Source organism: Papio anubis, chromosome 7 (assembly GCF_008728515.1).
Source record: "Papio anubis isolate 15944 chromosome 7, Panubis1.0, whole genome shotgun sequence".
NCBI lineage: Eukaryota > Metazoa > Chordata > Mammalia > Primates > Cercopithecidae > Papio > Papio anubis.
Genome location: NC_044982.1, coordinates 160,939,080 through 160,962,929, shown reverse-complemented (window position 1 = coordinate 160,962,929; position 23,850 = coordinate 160,939,080). Strand labels below are relative to the sequence as shown.

Here is a 23,850-nt window from a genome sequence, read left to right as displayed (position 1 = left end):
AACTCTGTTTATCGCACATAAGCGTTGCAGAATCTGGGCCTGTGTTTTGTGATTTTTACATTAACGATCATTTTGTAGAAAAACTAAGTAACCCGCTTCAAGTTTTGGCAGGCTACTCACACACACAGAACTTTCTTTACAAGACCAATCTTCTACAAACCTTTTATAACTTGCTTAAACCTTACGTTTTATCCCATATTTTTTAACTTAAGACAATTTTAAACTCTAATTTTAGACAAGATTACTTTTTAAAAACAAAAAATCGTATCTTTTAGGTCTTTTATAATTTTTACAAAAACACATTTTTTATAATTTTATATGCCTTGAAGGTAAATGTTTTCTCAGTAGTATCAAGGTTACATCGCAGCTACAGTGTTAAATCTTCACAACTTTTATTTTTAGTGAAAGCAGTTTTAATTTCATATCAAGTGCAGAGCCTAGGACACAGGACAGAAATGAAGATAATGTCTGACGCTTTCCAACATAGCTAGGGGGCATGGCTAACTCAACATGTCCCCAGGCTTTACCTAGAACCTACTGGCTCTAATGCAGGCAGGTTGACAATAATTGAGCAAAAAGTCACAGATATTTATAACCTTAAAAGAGCAAAGAGAATATCTGACCTGCCTAATTTAGACCAAATGTCTAAATGTTGAAGAAATAATGTTATTGTACCAGTAATCTTTAGAGCTATCTTTATTATTCAAAGATTATTAGAGTCATGTGAACTACAAAGCATTCTAGTTAAATTTTTTGATAAAATATTTTATTTAAGTGCATATATATGCCAATTAATTAGAGCCCTTTTATATAGTTTGTTAGCAAAATGTTATATATATGAAGCGTATAAATACACAGACAGAGAAGCAGATCTGATAAAGTTATATGGATTCTACATTTGTCAGTTTTTAAGTTTTTCTTTTTCATTTTAGATCATCAGTCTCTTGATTACCTGTTCCCTGCCCTAAACAGTTTTTAACCAGGCAGTTCCAAATTTTTATTTTAAAGGGATAAATCTTAGGTAAGATAAAATAGATAATTTATATTTTATCTAAACCAAGGAAAAATGTGGGGGTTTCAGTCAGGATGGCCAGGAAAGGCAGACACTCTTCAATTTGGAGATTTTCTTAAAGTTGTTAAGTTTTTAAATGGTATTTTTGACTTTGGGGTGGAATGTTTTAAGGAACAGAACCAGGAAAGCATGCAGTTTCTAGGGCCTGATAAGCAGGCAGAGCTGGAAGGCAAAACAGGTTCCCCTAAATGAGGAATGTCATTTTTATACTGAATCCTGGGTCCCCTAAAGAGGGAAACAATATGGGATGACACCGTGCAATGCTTCCATGGTGTATTTCATTGTAAGGACATTTCCTCAAGGCTGCTGGACAACGCAACGCCAATCAGCCCACTCTGTAATCAGCCCGTAAAAGCACACCTTTCTTATTTAAATGTGCAAATAAAAGAGTATCACCCTGTAATAATAATCAGTTACTGTAAGCAACTTCCATTAGTCATTTTAAAAAGTATATATATTTTTTTATCTAGCTATTACACAACAAGGTTAATTTTTTTTTCATAACGCAAAGTAATTTCAGGTCCCTGGCAAGAGTCAAAAAGATTAGATACAAGAGGAAGGAGGAACAGACAGGAGTAAATGGAGGATCAGAAAGAATTCCACTGAATGAGAAACTTTTTCAGAGGGAGAGCAAAAGCTTTAAAATAGTATCTGTACACATGTAGCTCAGTATCAGCCTTAATCAATTGATTTTTGATTGCAGAGACATCAAAAGAAAATCTCCTGAATTCTTTTATTAATAGATTTTAGCCAAGACAAATAGACAGTATTTTTGGCTTTAAACTTTTCCAAAAGTAACTGCCCATGAGAAACTTGTAAGCCTAACTAAGGTTATGACTTAACCGTGGATGCATGAAATGTCTCAGAGAGATGGCAAGCAGTTTTTGCAAGATTGAGAATTTCTCCAAAGATAACTTAGAAAGCAAAATTTAAGACAAAGTTAGAAGATGTCCATGGAGAAGAACATAATCGAATGAATGTCAAAGAGTCTCCAAGTATCACACTCGAAAGGGCTTACTGCTTGAGCTGAGAATCAAACCCAGGCTGCTGCAGTAAAAGGGAAAACCTTAGTTACTGAGCTACAGTATGGGGCAGTTGCTGCTGGTCAGAAATAATGTAGGTCATTCAGCTCCAAGCTTCAAGGATTTTAACTCCTCAAGAGAATCCTTAAAGCTAGCTGTGACATTATCATGTATCCTTTCAGACTGGCTGCCTGACGTGAACCCCGAAATTCCAACCCTCTGTATGTGGGAGAACAAGGGACAGCACCCTCACATGGTTACAAAGTCACGTTTTCAAGGACATAAAACAAAATAAGAGGGAAACTTCAAATTTTTTGTTTCAGGGAGATGTAGCAAATTTTGTAACTGACCCGTCTGCAGGGCCATCCCAAACAGTGGGCTGATAGGGATCCTAGGCCTCTTAGGTTTCACAGTATTAATGCTATCTCTAGGAGCAACTGTTGATGTTCGTAATCTGAAGGCCTCTGGCTGTATGACTCGTGAGCCATATTTTCTAATCTTGTAGTTAATTTGTTGGTTTTATAAAGGTGGTCTGGACCCCAAGCAATTAAGGGATTTGTTTCAAGGAGGGGCTCTCATCTTTTTTCAAAGTTAGGCTATCAACTCCCCCAGTTAATGTTCCCTTTGTCCAGGAAGGAAGAAGGGTAGCTTGGAGATTAAAGGCAAGATGGATTCCGTCAGGTCGTATCTCTTTTACAGTTATAATTTTCTCACTGTTAGAATTTTTTCAAAGATGATTTCAGGATAAACATAATGTACTCATTCCCATTCTATAAGAGAGAAATAGACAAAAAGAAAAAAGTAACAGCCCCTAAGTAAATTTGAAGTCCAGCAGGGCAAACATTACATCTTAAAGCTGGAGAGCATTTTTTTTTGACTCCTTAACACACTGGGGTGAGGGTTGGACTGGCAAGCCCTAGGCAGTGTCACCCCTAAGGTTTTCCTGGTGAATCACCCATGGGTGCTTGTACCGGTTGAAATTTTCCCAGGCAGGCTTTGAATGCCATGGGGGACTTCACAATCCTGGGATCCTGGTAGTGGCACCACTTCCTCAACTCCACTAGGCATTACCCACGTGGAACTCGCTGCAGTGACCTCACTGCTGTAGCTTCACTTGGCATTGCCCTGGTGGGGACTCTTTGCCACAGTTCCAACCCCACATTTGTGTTTGGCATCCTTCTGCGGGGGGCTCTCTGCAGTGGATCTGCCCCTGTGACGGCTCTCTCTCTCTGGAATCCAGGCTTTCAAAAATAATACTTTGAAATTTGTGGAGGCTGCCAAGCCACCATGTATGCCTTAAGTGTAAGAAATACTTTTATTTTCTTTATAAATTACCCAGTATTTTGTATTCTGTTTTAAGCAACAAAGAAGGCACTAATACAGAAAACTGGTAATGACAAGTAGGTTGTTGCTGAAAATGAATACCTAAAAATATGAAAGTGTCTTTCAAACTGGGTGATGGGCAGAGGCTAAAAGAATCTTAGAGAGGCAGACTAGTAAAAGCCTATATTCTTGTGAGGGTTTAGAAGATAAGAAGACTAGGAAATATTTGTGAGTCCTTAGAGATTGATGAAGTGTTTGTGACCACACTGCTTTGGGGGAAATGGTACCATATAATGCATGCTAGCTCAGAGCATACACAGCCTTCTAGAGAACCTTTCCCCACAGTTACACAGTATTGTCATCTAGCAGGTGCTGAAACTGTAACTTCCAAAGCTCATTCCACCATTGTTTCAAGTGAGTTGCTTTGGGATTGTAGGGAACATGGTGAATTCATTGAAGTTTCTGAGCACAAGCTCATGTCTGCCCTTCTTTGTCTGTGAAATGAGTTCCTTGTCAGAAGCAATGCTGTGTGGAACACCATAATGGTAGATAGGCATTCTTTAAGTCCATGGATGGTAGCTGCCACAGAATATTTGCATGCAAGGAAGTAAAATTTATAGACAGAATAACTGTCTTACTATTCCAGGAAGAACAAAATGCTGCCCCTTCCCTGATGAAAGCTGCCCAGTGTAATCAACCTACCACAAGGAAATTGGAAGATCATCCTGGGGAGCAGTGCCATATAGAGGGTCGGTGTTAGTTTCTGCTGCTGACAGTTGGAACACTCTGAGGGGACTGTAACCTGGTTGGCCATGGTGAAAGGAATTCCAGGTTACTGTGTGCATACATAATCTCAGTCCCTACCACTTTGGCCACTTTATTCATAAGCCCAGTGACTGATGACATAGGTGCCTGGGAAAAGAGGCTGAGTACTGTCAGAGAAGGCATGATCGCATCTACTGGAGGATTAGAGTCCCTTCTCTTCCTTTTATCCTTGTGGAAGTCAATTTACATGTTTTTTTGTAGTCCCTTATTCTGACATAGGGCCATAAATACCTTATGTATGTATGTATGTATGTATGTATGTATGTATTTTGCTTTTGGTAAAAGAGATCTAGTTAGAGAATTTCCCACTATATGAAATGAAAATACCTTATAAGTACTCAGAGGGCTTGTTACTGCACTTCCACCATGTTGAATCTGCATAATATTATCAATGCCATGGACCAGTGTAGTATCTTGTGGAAGGAGAAGGTGATCAACTTCCTGCAAACTGTGACTGGGTTATGGAAAGTTGATATTGTGTTGGTAGGACAGAGAAAGTATGCTACTGTCATTGACCCTGAAATTAAGCTACTTCTGGTGGGCCTTATGAAGAGAAATAGAGAAAAAGCCTCACTAGATCAATAGGTGCATACCGGGTACCAGGGAATGTGTTAATTTGCTCAAGCGATAAAACCACATCTGATACAGCAGTTGCAATTACAAGGAACACTTGGTTTAGCTTGTGGGAATCGACTGTCACTCTCCAGGATCCATCTGTCTTTTGCCCAGGCCAAATTAGACAGGGATGTGTTGGAATCTCCACCCCTGCATCCTTCCAGTCCTTGATGGTGGTGGTAACCTCTACAGTCACTCCAGAGGCGTGGTAATGAATTTGATTTTCTATTTTCCTAGGTAGAGGCAGCTCTAGTGCCTTCCATTTAGATTTTCCCACCATACTACCCCTCACTCCACAGGTCAGGGAACCAATGTGGGAAATGTGCCAGGTGCTAACTATGTGTATTTCAGCTGTGCATCTGCAACTAGAGAAATGACCAGAGTATGTGTTTGGGGCCACTGGACCCACTGTATTTTCATGTGACTAAAATGTAATCACCTGACCTCCATAAATCCCCACTCTGACTGGCATTCTGTAGTGATGTTTTGAGTTGAGTCTTCTCGAATCAATGTAAGGTCAGAGCATTGTTTACTAGTCCTGAAAAGTTCTTATTATATTCCTTTCCCCAAAACACAGCTGTTAAAAGATTATAGGTTCCCTTTTGGGAAGGATCAGAGAAAGATTAACAGTATAAAGTTTTTGTGGTATACCTGGGTCCTTCATCAAGGGGACCTGTCTGCTCCCTTTTTCAAGGAGTTCTTGAATGTAAACTGGCTCTTTTCTTGGATTTTAGTAGGAGCTGTGATTTTCTATTATTTTGATTTGAATTTGACTTTTGTAAACGTAATGTAAATGTTTTCAGTATTTTCATATCAATTAAGAGTGTATTAGGATTCTTTTCTATTTTACTTCTAAGAACACCACGGTCAGACTAGCCAACACCATAGCTCTACTTGAGTCAGGTGAATCTGAATGTTGCCTTACCTTTGCTGCCCATTTTGGTAACTATATCCATCTTGACTCTGAAGGTTGACAGCTGCCACATAGCCCTGGGACCTGTGAGATCCAGTTATTTCCAACGCATTTAAATTTTCTGTTGAGTGACTGTGGCTCTCAGTATAAGCTTCCGCCTACAGAGAAAGTTATTCAAGGATGCTGGGCTCCCCTCACAAATCAGTTTCTTAAAGTATTGCTGAAAGGTTTATCTTCTGGAGCCTCCCAGTGTGGGTGAGTAGATTTCAAATGACAAATGCACTCTGGAGTTCCATTTGTTCTAAGCCTTTGAATCTCTCCCTCTATGTTAGGCCAAGGGAGATCAGGCATATCCAACTGGCTAAATAAGAGCCATCTTTTGATTCATGGTTTAGCCAACCAACCAACCAGTTAGGGCCGTTTCTAATTTCCCATGCTGCAAAACTAAAAGCAGTATCTTTTTTAATGTGTCCGTATCAATAAATCTGGGTGATCCAACTTTATGTTTCCTCCACTATTATCCCAACTCTTAATATCCTTTCCCACACATGTTCTCCAGATTTCTGCTTGTATAAGTTATAAACTCAAATTGTTTTCTTGAACTGTCGTGGACCTCCCATGGGCCAAACTTTGTATATCATTTTTTAAGGGCCTTTTGAGATTTGAGTCTACTTAAATGGCCTTTTGAGATTTGAGTCTACTTACAGGTCTAGAAGCAAAAAAGAGTGGTGGGTGTGGGGCCTTAGGAGAATCAGCATTGCATTCCTCGGCCACTGCCTCAGGGGAGTCCATTACCTTTCCCTCAGGCAATGCTGGCATAATCTCTTCAGACAGAGGTGGAACCACCTATACCAGTGTGGGTGAAGAGGTTACTGCCAAGAGGGTGTCAGCAGGGGTCAGGTCTGCCGGCAAAGAAAACATCAGAATTTCAGAGCTCAATGTCTCCAGCCTCAACATGGTCTCCCCAAATGTTCCCAACCCAATCTACAGGGTTCCATTCTTTTCTGAACAGTGCTGTAAATTTACAGTAGATACCTTGCTAGGCTGAAAGTTCAACTTTCATAGTAATTCAGCCAACTGCATGGTGAGGGTTTGTGTTTGCCTTTTAGCATTTTCAGCCCTGTGACTATAGGAGATATAATTCTCACTCAGAGCACTGTAAGAGGCTCTAAGGCTTTTTATGTGAAGCCGAATTCTGAAATTTGAATCTCTTAGCTTATCTTTTTTTATCAATCACTTTACTCATCAACGCCAGAAGCAGAGTCCTTGATTTTCCACCGATGTTTAAAGATGTATTGTCAGAGTCACCAAGTTCCTTGTCTTTTATTCGTGTTTGATTAGGAGTGTCAAAGGTAGATGTTTGTATATCTCTTAAGCAGTTTATGACATGGACTAGCAATGTTCTCTGGACTATTATAAATGGATTCTTTAGCATTTTTAGATTTCATCAATTTAGAAATCTAATTTTAGAAACCCCAAAACCAATGAAAGAAACTCATTCCTAAAATTCTGGTTCTCTACAATCATTCATGGTTTAAAAAATAAAACCTGTTTTAGCATTCTTGGGAGACACAAGACCAATGGGATACATATATAGATAGACAGATAGGGGGTGGCATTAATTAGATAAATTGGATCACATGATTATGGAAGCCAAGACAGGTCTTCTGCAACCTATAAACCGTGGAGTACCGGTAGCATGGCTCATTCCAAGGCTGAAAGTCTCAGAATGAGGAAAGCTGACAGTGTAATTCTCAGTCTGAGGCCAAAGGCCTGAGAATGTGGAGGGATGCAGAAGTAAGTCCTGGAGTCCCAAGGAAGAGAATCTGTAGTTAAGATGTCCAAGGGCAGGAGGCAGAGAGTGTACCAGCTCTAGGAGAGAGGGAGAGCAAAATCATTTTCACTACTTTTTCATTCTCTCAGGGCCCCCAGCCCACTGGATGGTGCCTACCCACATAGAGGGTGGATTGTTATAGAATTCAACTCAGGTCTGCTCACCCAGTGCAGTAAGACTGATATCTACACTGACATTTGCAGTGGGAGAAAAGGAGATGTTTATCTGGACATAGTCAAGCAAGGCGGATGAGGCAGCTAATGCTTAAGTTCCCACTTCCCCAGTGGCTTGCAGGTAAGAGTTTTTTTTAAAGCAGGGGTAAATTTCAGGAAAGCAGAAGTTACTGGCAAAATTATAAATCAGTACATGGAGGTTACACATGGTTTTGTCCTGAAAACTCATGATATTTTGAAGCAAGGGCTTACAGCCCGTACATAGATTCAAAGGTTTTCTGATTTGTAATTGTTTAAAGAAAAGAAGGTTTGTTTTAAAATTTGGGGTCAGCAGAAAAAAATGTTAGCTCTTTGGCTGATGGATTTGACTCTGTCTAGGCCCATCAGGAAGAAATTTAGTACAAAGAATGACAGTCAGAATTCAGTTTTCAGGCCCCCCTTATCTGAGATGTACTTGTCAGCAGATGCGTTTGATGGGTGTCTAGGTTTATGGAAAATGACTCAGGAATGGATGTTAAGATGTGATCTTTAGAACAAAACATCTTCTGACTCTAACTTCCTTGGCTGTTGTTTAGGCTACTATTACCTTCTTACTTATGAAGTGCCTCATTTCCTTCTCAATGCTCGCTGGGTACCTAGGATTTGCCTTGAAGGGACTCAGGATTCTTCTTTATTTCCCTGCTTGGGGAAGCTACAGGCCCCTAACAAAGGGTCCCTGCTCCATCACAGGATCTACCCAGTCTGTCTACCGACTCACATTTCAGAGCTTTCTGGTGAAACCCTCATGACCCAGAAGTAATGCTTTGCCAGTGTTCTAGGTGTTCCTTAATACAGTTAGTTGACTCCTAAAACTCAGCATCACAATTGCGTTTTGGAGTGTTACCCAAGTAGGTTTCTCATAACGAGGTCAGATTGCTGGGTTAATGTCAAGCAACCATGATTTCCATAGAGTCAAACTGTGACTGAGGTGGTTACTGCCTCTGCAGTATTCATCTGTGCAGTTCCCACAGGGGACAGTGGGGTGAGATAAAGGTGGTATTGAGCTGTCTAATATGCAGTAGTCACCTTGAGCAGGTTTTATAAGGGGCTGTGTTCGATGACCACCTTGAGGAACGTGGAGGCGGCCACAAACTAGAAACTGTCATGGATTTCTAAACCCTATTTCTGGCATAAGAATGTCAAAACTATGTACAAAATGAATGCCCAGGTTATATGAAATTAGAACAATTCACAGCAACATTTAAAATAGGAATTCTAGTAGCCCAATAATAACTCTCTTTCTAATCCTGAGGCAGCAGGTAAATCGAGTTGTTCAACTAATTTGAAACTATAGTTAAACATATTTTCGCAATAATAGACCAGAATACATATAAGCCGATGAAATTTTATACAGAGAAGGGGGCAGTCACAGAGAAAAAATAGTGTGTTCCATTTATTTTAAAAGGCATATTTTTTACATCTTTCAAATAGGGATGAATCATAATATCGTAAAAAGACTATCGGTTAGAAGACAGTCATAATGTGATCGACTTTGTGTGCACACACGTGAAATTGTTGTAAAAAACTTCAATTTTCACATTCTGGTGGTATCTTCAACATCACGACTCATAGAGGGATGTTAGTAGATGAGAAACATAATCTAACAGAAACCTTGTAGTTCTCTCACTACAAATACAGCATCAGCAAAGCTCCTAATTAGCAGAGATGATGCTAATGTAGGAAAAATCCATGGACAAGGTGAGTTGCACAGTGATTTAGAAGAGTTTTATCCAAATATGAGAAATTTTAGAAAACCTTCATTACCTATTTTGCTTTCACTTTCTATCTCATAGAAAAACCAGTGATCATAGGAGTGATGTAACATAAATACACACATTTATATAAATTCAAAAGTGGAAAAAGTAAAGTAGAGGTTCCTCTTCAAAGATTTTCCTCCCCATCTAATTAAGAATAAATAGTAACTTCTCTTAGAAGCAAAATTTATTCACAGACCTATGCTAACATTCTTAAATATCTGCTAGCCGTAATAAAGAAATCAATGTACTTTATGTTCTTAGTGCTCACAATTTAGCCTAAATATTTGCCCTGGCTTGTGTATACTGGTCCAAGCATTAGGTCATAGCCTGTTCCTCTTCCTTATTTGAAGGTGTTTTTACCTTTCTCAGCATTCCATAAGTGACTTCCTCCTTCCTTTGTTCTCCTCTGCCTTTGCCTCTTTTGAGAAGTTCTAAGTTGCTAGCCAGTCGGGACAAATACAGAATGTGAGGTCCGGTTCCAGCCAATGGAAACCGGACACAGCAGTAGGGTGGATGCATTAGTATAAATGACCCTGTCTCTGTTTGGTGTACTCTCATAGCAAAACTGCTAGTGAGTGTACCATTTCTGCAGAAAATATAAAAATGGCCTTGCTGAGGAAATTTAACTTATGTTCCAGTGCTAATTCTTTATGGCACCAGGGAACAGGCATTTCAAACAAAAAGTATTATTTTCAACATATATGAGATAAAATTTTTGTCATGTCATAGTTTTTCAATAGTTTTAGACTTTTATTGTGATGCAAAATAATGATGTATTTTACAGTTGATACCTATGGTACTTCTTGCAATTACTTGAAAAAAACTGTCACTAGTAGCAAATACTGACTTAGTGTTTAGTGTAGACCTGTGTAAACCAAAAATGACTGATACAGATCTAATTCAATTCAGAGAATTATTTTGCCAAGTTTAAGGATAAAGAAACATAAACCACAGTAGGCTCTGTGGCCTGTGCTTTTTCCAAAGAGAGTTTTGCTGACTTCCATATTTATAGGGGTGAGACCAGGCAGGAGCAGATGGAGGATAAAGAAAGTGGGGGAAAGACAGTGAGGCAAGTGTTACATTCTTACAAGGCCTTGATTAGCACTCACTGCATCTAGATGTTGCATGTGTAAAGAGGAGTGGGGAAAAAGTTGATTGTACATTTGTCTTGTGCATGGGAGATCTACATTTTACATAAGATAAGTAAACTTGTGAAATTACAGCTGTCTCTTTGGGAACAAAAGGAAGGTAGTGTTAGCATGACTCAGTTCCCAACTTTTCCTTTGGCATAGTGAGTTTGGGGTCCCAAAATTTTATTTTCTTTGTTCTTCGAAATATTTCAGAGAAGGCATTTTAGAAGAAAATGATTGTTTGGTTATATTTTTCCCCTAATCTTTCAACATTAGGATGGTTTTTCATAGAAGGTAAGGACCCACATTTTTAAGGAGACTCATTCTAGAAGGTTGTGAAGAAATAAGGGAAATAAGAAATAAAGGGAAAAAATAAGAAAAAAGAGACACAGCTGGATTATAGCAACAAAGTAGAAAGCAATCCTTGAAAACCAATAGACGATATTGCAGAGCAGTCCATATATAACTAGACAGTCATGAAAATGTTTTATGTAAATAAGATGCTGTTATTTCTCCAAAGTTTAAGTTTTCTAGTTTCAGTCTGCAGGGCTTTACAAAAAGCACAGTTTTAATTTCTACTAATTCCAAATCAGAAAAAAATGGGAAAGAAAAAGTCATAAAACATAGAAAATGTTAGTTTGGAGACTTGTAACCAGTAAAAGAATTTAGGATCCAGTCTGGCTAAACTGTAGACAAATAATAAAACTAGAAGGCAATGAACAAGGCTAGAATCCAATAAAAGATATACTATAGTTTCATTTGAAATACATTTTTCTCTCTACAGTCTTCCGTTTTTACTACAGCAAAATCATAGTAAGACCAATTTATTTCCAACGTAAGTTTTAGTTTTATTGTATTTGGCCTGATTATTTTCATAAAGTGCTACAAGAATAATTTTTTTTTTTTCCGTATAGGCTCTTCTAAGTTGGGATTGATGGAACTTTTTTTTAAACGAAGCGTCTAAGATTTGACTTTTCAAAAAGCCCCTCAAGCTCAAACCAAGGATTTATTGTGCCTGCAAATAACTGTATGAACTGGGTGAATTCCTCTCATCTTGAGGTCACAAGATTACTTGGAGTTCCTAGGCCTGTCAGAAAGTGACATGCTTTTCTTACCACAGGTCAGAAAATCTGTAAATAAACCGCATAGAGAAGGTACAAGGTCAGTCTCTCCAAGGGAATTTTATTGATTCTATTATTCAACCTAAATTTCTCCAAGCAATCTGCTCATAGATGAAAATATGCTATTCCAGCCAAAGCCTTGGCAAGGTAGCCAGTGTCTCCAATTGTGTCCCGTTACCAAAAAAAAAAAAAAAATTCTTATTGATCATATGCAAATAACTTATATTACCATAAATTAAGAATATTCAGAAATAGTTTTCAAATTCTGGGAAGGTCAGGTAAGAGAAAGAAGTATACTTCAAATTTTTCTCTAAAGAGTATATCATATTTAATTGTTAAAAACTAAATAGCTAAGAAAAAAGTTTCTTCACTCTGAAAAACAAAACAAAAATAGTCGTCAGTGTTTCAAATGAAAAAGTCCTAAAAAATTGTTTAGCCTTCTGTTACTTCAGTGCCACATAATTAACTTGTTCTGCTTTGTATGGGCTTAGCAGTCCTCGTGAACACACCAGCCTGTTAATTAGAATCCTGGGAGTTTTGTTGTTTTTATTGTTGTTGTTTTCATTAGTACAATGGCACAATCTCCAAAGTTACCAGAAACCTAAATTCAAGAAAACCTATCGGAGTCATTTCCATGAACTCCCCTAAAGAAGCAAGTTTTGTGCCACTGGTTTTTTATAAGCCACTTATTGAGAATAATCAAAGTAAAACAATAATTGTGAATGGAAAATTCTTAGGACAGTCATAGCTACAGGTACAGTTGACAAGAAATTTGGTTAATTCTGTGTCATACAACAATTTAACATAATAATCATAGTTATTACTGACAACATACAGTAAGCCATGTCAGAATTATTGGCATTCATATGATTTTGGAGCACATGCTAATATTTAGGCAAATAGAACTCAAAGAAAGTTAGATATTCATCCATGTTTCCTGTATGATTTTAACATATTAAATATGGCTATTGTGTCCCTATTGGACTTCAGGTGACCTGATATTCAAAAAGCTAATTAGGTCACTAAGGCTGAATTAGAATTTGATTTGGAAAGTTTGTCCAATATCAAAGGTTTGAAACACTTGATATTATAAAATAGAATCACCAATCACGATGAAATAAATTACTCATTAAGCCAAAAATTATATTTTAAGTATTTCTAAAAAGTAAAAACCTTTATTCTTTGATATAGAGAAAGGAGATTCAGTTTCTCAAATAATAAGGTCTAATGTCAGGCTGAATGCACTGGCTTGTGCCTGTAGTTCCATTGCTTTGGGAGGCCAACGCGGGAAGATCATTTGAGCCCAGAAGTTCAAGGTGAGCCTGGGCAATATAGTGAGACCTCGTCTCTACAAAAAAGAAATTTCTAAATTATCTGGTTGTATTGGTGTGTGCCTGTAGTCCTAGCTACTACAGAGGTTTAGGAAAGAAGATCACTTGAACTCTTGATGTGGAGGTTGCAGTGAGCCAAGATCACACCACTGCACTGCAGCCTGGGTGACAGAGTGAGACCCTGTCTCAAAAAAAACAAACAAAAAGACCCTGAAAAAGCGAAAAACCAGTAAGAGCTAATAAATATAGTATGAGACCAACTGAACCTTACTCCCCTCTTCTTGTTTTGCAATTTGCCCAAAAGGCAAACAGAAATCTTTCACTCTCTCTTTATATTAAACAAAATCCTGGTTCAAAAAAGAAAACCAACTTTACCTTTGCCTGGTGTGGTATTAATACTAAAGCAATTTTAGTAAAATTTTATAAATGAATTCATCGAATATCAATCAGTTTAATCATAAGGTAAGATTTAAGAAATGCTTGTTAACCTTTTACTATTTTCTACCGAGGAGCAGGTAAGTTCTCTGAGAAAATCATGTCCAGATTCTGCGCTTGCGTAAGTGTGCTTTTTAATGTTCAGTTTATAGAAAGACTAAATAATACCCTTTAAATTTCAGCCCATTTGGTCACACACAGTATTTCTTTTGTAAGATCAATCTGCTACAAATCTACAATTCAGTCAACCTTTCAGTTTTGTCCTATCATTTGACCTTAGAACAACAACAAAAAAATTCTTTCTGAGCTTCCTTTACCTTGTTTTTGAGATGAAGTCGCACTCTCTCACCTGAGCTGGAATGCAGTGACACAGTCATAGCTTACTATAGCTTCAAATTCCTAGGCTCAAGCAGTCCTCCCATCTTTTAGCGTCTTGAGTAGCTGGGACAACAGGCACACACTACTGTGCCTGGCTAATTTTTTTTTTTTTTTTTTTTTTTTTTTTTGTAGATGGTGTCTCACTTTGTTGCCCAGGCTGGTCACAAACTGGTGGCTTCATGTAGTCCTCCCATTTTGGCCTCCAAAAGTGCTGGGATTACAGGAATTAACCACCACACCAAGCCCCAAGTTTCTTTATCCATTTAGCTTTATCCATCAATTTTAAGACAATTTGAAAACCTCTACAGTAGACAAAATTTCCCTTTGTAAGGAAAACACATTTCTCACACCTTTCTGTAGCAATTTTTTTCCTAAAAACACACCTCACTTTTATTATACACTTCGGATGCATCTAGTAGATTTCATTATATATGTTAATTGCAATGTTAATTACCTCTCAGTAACTTTTATTTTTAGTGAAAAAATCTAGGAAGTAAGAAATTTTACTTATGTATCAGGTGCAGAACCAGGAACAAAAGACAGAGCTGCCAATAATGTCTGACCCTTCCCAGTGTAGTCAGAGGGCACATTTGGGCTGAGGAGAACACTATATGTCCCCTGACCTTCCTATGGCTATAAGAAAGACAAGTCAATTATTTAAAATATCACAGAGCACTTCAGACCAAATATCTAAATTAAATTCTGAGGACATTTCTATTTTATTTTACCAATTATTTTATTTTAGGTTCAGGGGTACATTTGCAGGTTTGTAATACGGGTAAATTTTGTGTCACAGAGGTTTGGTGTGCAATTTTGTAACATACACTAACACATTTATATACATTGAACCCAAAGAAAGTTAAATATTTGACCATGCACTTTAATCAAGAGTAGTCTTATGAATTTTAAGCAATGCTAAGAGATTTTAATGTACAGAGCCAGAATTCTCAAGGATAGTCATGACGCTTTTGTCAGTCATTTGTAAAATTTGATATTCTAATCAATTATTAAGAATATGAGATCTCTAAAATCTTTTTTATGTATCTCCAATCAAAACTTTGTGGAGGAGACAGTGATTTTTACCAAAACAGGAAGAAAAAGTGATTGCACAATTTACATAAGTTGAGATCTTTGAACATAAGAATTTATAACTGACTAACAAGAAACCTAGACTTAAAGCTACCAAATCCAATTAAAAATCCCCAAGCCAGCTCCTTACTTGCAGATGCTGGTCCACGTTGAAGACTGCTCTCTGCCTCCTCAGAAGCAGCAAACCCCAGAAAGGGAGTTCTACAAGAGAACATACCTCGGACCTCAAACAAAAAGTTTGGGAGATCAGGGATCTCTGTGGAGGGAGGCTCCCAGACCTCAGCAAATCATCCAGTCAGTCAGAACAATACAAAGCTTCCAGCTGGCTGTACCCGGGCCCTGCTCCGAGAGTTGCTGCAGGCCAAAGGGCCAGACTCTGCACAGAACTCACTGTGGTTTCCACAGTGTAAACCAAAATGGGACTGAGGCGGGTCTCAGTAAATTGAGAGCTAGATCTTGCCAACTTTGAGGATGTGCATGGGAAAAAGAAACACAAGTTACAGCAGGATCTGTGGTCTGTGCTTTTTCCAAAGAGAGTTTTGATGACTTCAGCATTTAAAGAGGAAAAAGTGAGCAGTAAGGGAAGGAGGGAGAAAGAAGAAAAGAGGGGTAGGCCCTGAGGCAAGTGTTTGCATTCTCGTGAGGCTTTGATTAGCACTCACTGAAACCGCATTTTACGTATGAAAATGGAGTGGAGGATAAAGTTGATTGTACATTCATCTCATGTTTGCTACGTTTTGCATAAGATAAAGTAACCGTGTGTAATTACAGCTATCTATTTGGGGAAAAAAGGAAGTCAGTTTTAGTGTGACAGGGTTCCCAAGCCTAACTTTCCCATTGGGCATAGTGATTTAGTGTCCTGAGATTTTATTCTCCTTTCAAACCTGCTATTAGTCTACACATTGCGTGTGTGAGTGCATTAACTCGTCACAGCATCTCAGGAGGTAGACACTACTGTGAGCTTCTGAAAGTTCTAGCTCTGAATCTGAGCTAAAGCCCTACAGGAAGAGACTTAGAACAACCTTGAGCTTGACCCAGTGTCCCTACTCACATCAACTGTGTTAGAATAGCATTTCTCTCTTAGAGTAAACACTTTCTATGTGCAAAGAATTCCTCACCTACCCTATTGTAATGAAATTATTTTCCTATATTAAATTCTAAATACTCTATTGAATTCTTTTTTCTCCGGAGGTCTATAATCCACCTGAAATTGATTTCGTGCATGAGTTTAAAAGTTAAATTTTATTTCTCCAAATGGATATTCAGTATCCTGAAATATTTATTGAAAATTCATCTTTTTCCACTAATTATTCTTTTGGATTATTTGTTTATATAGGCATCTATCAGATTTTCAACTCTTTTTTACTTTTATTGATTGTTCTTTATTTTATTTTATTTTTTTTATTTTTTTTATTTTTTTTGAGACGGAGTCTCGCTTTGTTGCCCAGACTGGAGTGCAATGTTGCGATCTCAGTTCACTGCAGCCTCTGCCTCCTGGGTTCAAGCAATTCTCCTGCGTCAGCCTCCTGAGTGGAAGGGATTACAGGCACATGTCACCACACCCAGCTAATTTTTTAAATTTTTAGTAGAGATGGGGTTTCACCATGTTGGTCAGGCTGGTCTCAAACTCCTGACCTCATGATCCATCCACCTTGACCTCCCAAAGTGCTGGGATTACAGGTGTGAGCCACCGTGCCTGGCCTATTGATTCTTCTATCTGTGTTCAAAGATTACATTTTCTTATTTTTTGGAGCGTTCATTTAACACTAGAAATTTCCCTCCAGAGACTGTTCTCTTCATCACTGTACTACCAAAGACAGGGAAGGATAAAACCGTGCATGTCTTGCACTTACATTAATATTCCCAGCTGTAGTTCAAAAAAACAGCAGGTCATAGAACCTGTGGAGACAAAATGACCCACTTTGGATGCTAATCCACCATGTTACTTCTGGTTTACCCAGGTTCCCTGAATGCCTTCTGATCTCTCATTTATTTGCTGTCCTTAGTATAAAATCATGTCAACAAAAATTATAGGCTATGATGCATGTAGCCTCGTTGTCCATTCTGGAGGGTTGCTTTTAATTGCCTTGCTAAGGCATGTATACCCTTTTCCTATGGAGTATGAACCCAGGGTCTGGAGAGTAACGGTGTGAACAACCACCTACCTGCAGCCATCCAAGATTATGCTCCTGTGTGTACGCTGCATCCATAAATTAACCAGTACTGACAAAATGGATTTTCTGCCTCTTTTAATTTTTCAGATTCTTTGGCATTTGAGAGTTGCTTCGTGTATACGGCCCTGTAATGGAGCAAATGGCCAGCCAGGAAACCAAAGTATGGACAAGGGGACAGAAGCATCTGTAGAGGAAGTTTTACGATTGGCCCTCGTCATCCATGTGGATGGTGTTGCCCATATGCTACCTGTCTGTGGACCACTTTTGAGGGTGCCTCACAAGTGACAGAGGGTCTAGAAAGCTTGTTAGTAAAATGCTACTAAAAAGTATGACTCACCGTGGTGAGAAAGATCGCCAAGCAGTGACAGCAGTGAGTTTGCTGCTGTTATTTTCTATGGGAGCGGTCACGAAAGCACAAGTAGCAGCTGAGACAAGTGTAGGGAAGCTGGGAAAAGAATCACAGTGAGAAAGGGATGTGAGAACTTCCATGTCTGTGTTAATGTCTGGGTTTTTTTTGGATAAACTTGAAACTCAAGAGGCACAGTTGGAAATCGTACCTTGCCACTTTGTGTGGCTGGGAGAGAGAGAGCTGGGCCAGCTGAATGTGTGGACTGTCCTTGCCACGCCAGGCTGGGGACGCAAATACCTGCAATTCTTGGGAACCAACCATGGAGTCAGATGATGACATAGAGGTTAACTCAGAGGAGGAAGATCATTATCCTCCCCGTTTGAGAGTGAAACTGTTCATGCAGTGGAAAGCCAGATTCCAACACACACAGGCCTGGGCAGGATTACTGGATACAGCAAAAACTTTTAAACAGCTGCCAAGAGAAAGCTTTATGTACATGAATGGTGCAGCCATGGGACACCAGTGGGGATGGTATCTCCCTAGAAGGGAATGAACCTGAAAAATCGAGACAGAAGTACCCCCGGAAGTGAAATAATCCGCTTATGGAACAAGATATGGGGAAAGCCTTTTCAGATTTCCTAGAAACTCAAAAGGGAAGAGATGAGTTCTGACTGGTTGCTAAAGGAAAATGGAAAAAGGGAGAAACAAAGTTTGCTGTACTGAAAAAAGGAGTTTAAAAAGTTGCAATTAGGGTTACTAGGAAACAGATGTGGTATGATCTGATTTCAGCTGGGATTGACAATACAGATGGGCAACCCAATGGCATATTAGTGGGGTTTGGAAAGACGTGACTCCTGAACAATAGTTTAGACCCCTTCTTAGTACCCGCCCCCTCCCATCTCTACCAGAAGAGGGAGAAAGACAAGAAGAAACCCTCGGTAAAAAGATCCCAGTCTCTGCAATTCAGGGGTGGATTTCTTTCCAGCCTGGAGATCATAGGTAGGGTCAAGACTGCTTCTGTGTAAGAGCAATAGGGGGAGACCAGAGGTCGTATTTGGAGCTCACTATTGATTGGAGTGTAAAACAGCACTAAGAGAACCTTAACTTTAGTGGGAGCAGGTGAAGAATGTGTCTTAATTGATGGAAATTCAGAGGGAGACCTAGTAAGTGGGAAGCTATAGATGGTTGTGAAGGGTTAAAAATCTAAGTGAAACAAACCCCTCTCCTCCTTAGTTTTGTCTAGACTTCCCCCGTTGCTTACTCTCCTGTCTTTATCTCAACTATTTCAGAAAACATCTTGAGTAAGGATGTCTTCTTAGGATGTACTTTACAAACATCTGTGGGGGAATTTCACCTATGACAAAGGCTATATTAAGAGGGGAGGCAAAATGGGAAAGTGGACCTCCCTCCCCCACCGTGTATTGGTTTTTTTTTTTGGTTTTTTTTTGGTTTTTTTTTTTTTTTTGAGACAGTCTCGCTCTGTCGCCCAGGCTGAGGTGCAGTGGCCGGATCTCAGCTCACTGCAAGCTCCGCCTCTCGGGTTCACGCCATTCTCCTGCCTCAGCCTCCCGAGTAGCTGGGACTACAGGCGCCCGACACCGCGCCCGGCTAATTTTTTGTATTTTTTAGTAGAGATGGGGTTTCACCATGTTAGCCAGGATGGTCTCGATCTCCTGACCTCGTGATCTGCCTGCCTCGGCCTCCCAAAGTGCTGGTATTACAGGCCCTTGTATTGTTAATGTGAGACAATATCATCTTCTGGTAGAACACAAGAAATCACAGCCACTGTGGAGAAACTGGCCAAAGTTAATATTAGCCGGGCAGCCCAGAGTCCTTTCAACCATCCTGTATGACCAGTAATAAAATCTGATGGCACTTCCAACAGTAGACTAGTGGACACTACTAATCTTTCCAAGATACATGCTGCTGTGTGTAATATAACTGAAGTGACTGAGCAATTAGTACAAAACAGACACTTATCATGCTGTGCTAAATTTAGCTAATGCCTTCTTTAGCATCCCTTTTACCCTGACTTGCAGGCATTATATTGATGATATTCTAACTTCTGAGGACTGACTTGTCATTGCTACAACACCACCGAGATGCACTGGCACCCTTCTTCAATCCAGATGATGGGCCATCAACTCACAAAAGTACAAGGCCTGGGACCAGCTGCTAAGTTCCTATGGATCACTTGTCCAGGTAAGACACACCTTACTTCAGGCTTGGTCATTGAGAAAATATAACAATTTTGCATACCTAAAACAGTTAAACAGTTGCAAAGCTTCCTAGGTCTTTGGGGATACTGGTGGGCTTTCATCCCATATTTGTTTCAATGTTTGCATCCCCTATACTGACTATTAAATAAGCAATCTCAAATGGGCACAGTAGCTCACACCTGTAATTCCAGCACTTTGGGAGACTGTGGCAGGCAGATCACTTGAGGCCAGGAGTTTGAGACCAATGTGGCCAACATGGTGAAACCTCTTCTCTACTAAAAGTATAAAAAATTAGCCAGGCATGGTCATGCGTACCTGTAATCCCAGTTACTTGTGTGACTGAGGCATGAGAGTTGCTTGAACCTGGAAGGCGGAGGATTTAATGAGCTGAGGTCATGCCACTGCACTCCAACGGGAGCGACAGAGCCAGAGACTGTGTCTCGAAAAAAAAAAAGAAGGGATCTAGGATGAAGAACAAGTGGTAGTATTTGAGAAGGGCTAAAATACTGATGGCTCAGGCACAAGCTCTATTTTCCCCCTTCTGGGATACCAGTGTCTTTAGATGTGACTGTAAATCCTGAAGGGACAGGACAGGTCCTCTGGCATGTGCAGCAGGGGAAAGCAGTTCTTCTAAGATTCTGGTCACTGCTGTGGAAGTGTGCTGAAACCCACTCTTCTCCAATTGAACAACAGGTTCTGGGAACACGTAAGGCCACGCAGCACATCTGCCTGTAACTGGTCGTCTGCCAGTAACAACGACAACAGATCTCTCTATTAAGGGCTGGATACAAGGGTTGTTCTCCAGGCCTGTATCAGCTATTTCTCAAGCCTCCATTTTACAAAAGTGGCGTGCATACCTGGAACAATGTGGTGCCCTCTCCACAAGTCCTTTGGGAGATGCATGCTGTCTTAGAGCCAGGACACTCTGAGACCATTGCTGCCGCTGTGGCGGAGGCCCTGTAGCAGATGCCTCCAGTAACATACAAAGGCACATCTCCGTTCCTGAAAATGCTTGGCACTCAGATGAATGGAGCTGAGGTAACCTGTGTGTATAGATGACAGTAGCTGTACAGTTGCAGACAAATACTATCTGACAGAGAGTGTTGAGGTTTCCAACTATAATAGTGAATGAATCTCTTTCTCCTCGCAGTTATGTCAGTTTTGGCCTTACATAGTTTGACATTCTGTTGTTAGGCACTTAAATGCTTTAAGGATTATTATGTTGTACTGGATAACTGACCCCTTCATCTTTGTGTAATGCCCATGTTTATTTTTAGTGACTTTCCTTGAAAGACTGCTCTGTCTGTAATTCATGCAGCGACTCTTCCTTTGATAAGTGTTAGCCTAAGCTATTTTGTTTCATCTATTTACTTTAAATGTATACCTGTCTTTATATTTCATAGATTTTACTTAAGATCATTTAATTGGGTTGACTTTGTTGATCTACACTGACATTCTCAGTTCTTTGATTGATGCTTTTAGACTATTGACAACCAATGGAGTTGGATTAATATCAACCATATGTGTTACTCTCTTTGATTTGTTGCCCCTGTTCTTTCTTCCCATTATTGTACTTCACTTGTTTTGTGTGTTTAGTGGTTTGGAGAATTGTATGCAATTCTATTTTCTCTCCATTCTTAGCATATCAATTATATAACTTTTTTTTTCTATTTTAGTGGTTGCCCTATGGAATAAAACTTTTATTTTTCATATTCTTAGTTTAGTCTCACAGATAATGGTTTCTGAAAAATAATAATAGCACTGATGTATTTGATTAGGCATGCTTATGTCTATATGTTATGTGTATATAAATATACACGTATGTGTGCATGTGTACTCACGTATAAGTGAAATGAATGACAGCACTAATAGGGAGAACAAAACAGTTAAGATTATTTTGTTATTCTAAGATATTCATACTACCTGTGAGTGACACATGTTTTTTGAAAAGTATCTTGGATTCATTTTAAACGTAATATTGCAAACTCTGGATAAGGGTTTTGGACCAAGGGCCTCAGTTCTTTGCTGGCTTTGGCCTGTTTCTGCATTCAGTTCCCTCCCACGTTGGCTTCTCCCATATGGCAAATGTTCTGTCAAAGACACCAAGGGAGGGATTTTGCTAACAAGACAAGAATCATAATCTAATATAACATAATGATCCTACTAATGTTCCATCACCATTGTAGTCTTCTGTTGATTTTGAAGCAACTCACAGTTTCTGACTACATTCATTGGAAGGAATTAGAATACAAAGTTACTTATCAATGTTACTTATACTTAGAGGTGGGAGTCATTGGGTGCCATCTTAGGTTCTACCTGCCACATCTGAACTTCTCCAATATGAAATAGTTTTTCAGTCTTCACTTATTTTCTATTACCTTGACCCTTTTGACAAGGACTAGTCAGTTCTATTGTAAAATTTCCCACAATATGAAGTTGTCTGATGTCTTATCATAATTAGACTAGGGATTATGGATTAAATTCAGTGTTTTCAATATTTATATTTATTTAAGTTTAAAGATAAGAGACTGAACAATATAGTATTTATATATATATAAAACATACAGGAAAAATGAATATAAGAAAACTAGAGATGGACAAAAATAATCCATAATAATAGTTACCTTCAGCTGTTAACAAAGATGATGAAATTCAGGAGATACATTCAGGGGGCATCAATGATATTGTTAATGTTCTTTCTGTTTTATAAGCTCAGCAAAGGCTTAAAATAAAATACACTTTTGAAATTTAAGAATAGTTTTAGATTTACAGAGCTGTTCCAAATATAATACATGGAGTTTCCAGAGACTCCATACACCATGTTCCTTAATAACCGCCTTATATTAGTGTGGGATATTAGTCACAATGAACCAACCAGTATTACACTATTACTAACTATCCACACTTTATTCAGACTAATTTAGTTTTCATTCAATGTCGAGTTTCTGTTCCAGGATGCTATCCAGGACACCTCATTGCATTTACAGTTCATGCTCCTTAATCGACTTTGACCGTGACAGTTTCTCCAAGTTTCCATGATTGCTATGACATTGGCATTCCTAATTTGGGATTTCTTTCATGTTTCTTTCATGATTAGACTGGATTGTAAGTTTCAAGGAGGAAGACCACAGAGGGAAAGTGCCATTCTCATCACATGCTGTTAAGGGTACAGACTATAACATGCTTTATCATTTTTGATGTTTATTTAACCATCTGAATGAGATAGTTCCAATCAAATTTCTACACTGTCAAAGTACTGTTTTTTTTTTCTTCTCCTTTCCATGTTGTATGTTTCAAAAAGAAGCCACTGTACACAACACACAAATAAGAAGTGAAGAATTATGTTCCACTTCCTAGGGACAGAGTGTCTACAAAAATTATTTGGAATTAATCACAATGAACAAATGCCTATTCTTCTTCAATTATTCCATATTATTCCATCATTGTTCTACCCATAGGCAAACATGGGTACTTATTTTACACTTTACTTGAAATAATTTATTTGGTTTATTACACAAATTGCTTCAGTATTGTCCAAGGGACTTTCTTTTTTTTTTTTCTTTTTTTTTCGAGACGAAGTCTCATCTTGCTCTGTCACCCAGACTGGAGTGCAGTGGTGCGATCTCAGCTCACTGCAACCTCCGCCTCCAGGGTTCATGCCATTCTCCTGCCTCAGCCTCCCTAGTAGCTGGGACTATAGGCACCCTCCACCACGCCTGGCTAGTTTTTTGTATTTTTAGTAGAGACGGGGTTTCACCGTGTTAGCCAGGATGGTCTCGATATCCTGACCTCATGATCTGCCTGCCTCGGCCTCCCAAAGTGCTGAGATTACAGGCGTGAGCCACTGCACCCAGCTGGGACTTTCTTTCAGTTGGATTGTCTGTAATTTTGAAATCTCCCCATAATTATGGTTTGTTGGTGTTGTGTGGCTGTTTATTGTGTCATTGGTTGGCATTTTCTTCTGGCACTACCAGGTGCTGCAGGCTGATTGTGTTTATTTACTGTCTAACCCTGTCATCCACCAATTCTTCACAATGCCCTAGTTCCTTTG

General features: G+C 39.1%; 1 long non-coding RNA gene across 1 annotated transcript; it reads left to right on the top strand.

The window, feature by feature from the left end:
• The first annotated feature begins 578 nt into the window (after positions 1-578).
• Positions 579-23,408, top strand: LOC103881168. Its single transcript, XR_004185332.1, has 6 exons — positions 579-6,025; positions 7,694-7,898; positions 11,618-11,864; positions 17,319-18,579; positions 19,596-19,782; positions 20,493-23,408. It is a non-coding gene; the product is annotated as an uncharacterized LOC103881168 (long non-coding RNA).
• Positions 23,409-23,850: the final 442 nt, after the last annotated feature.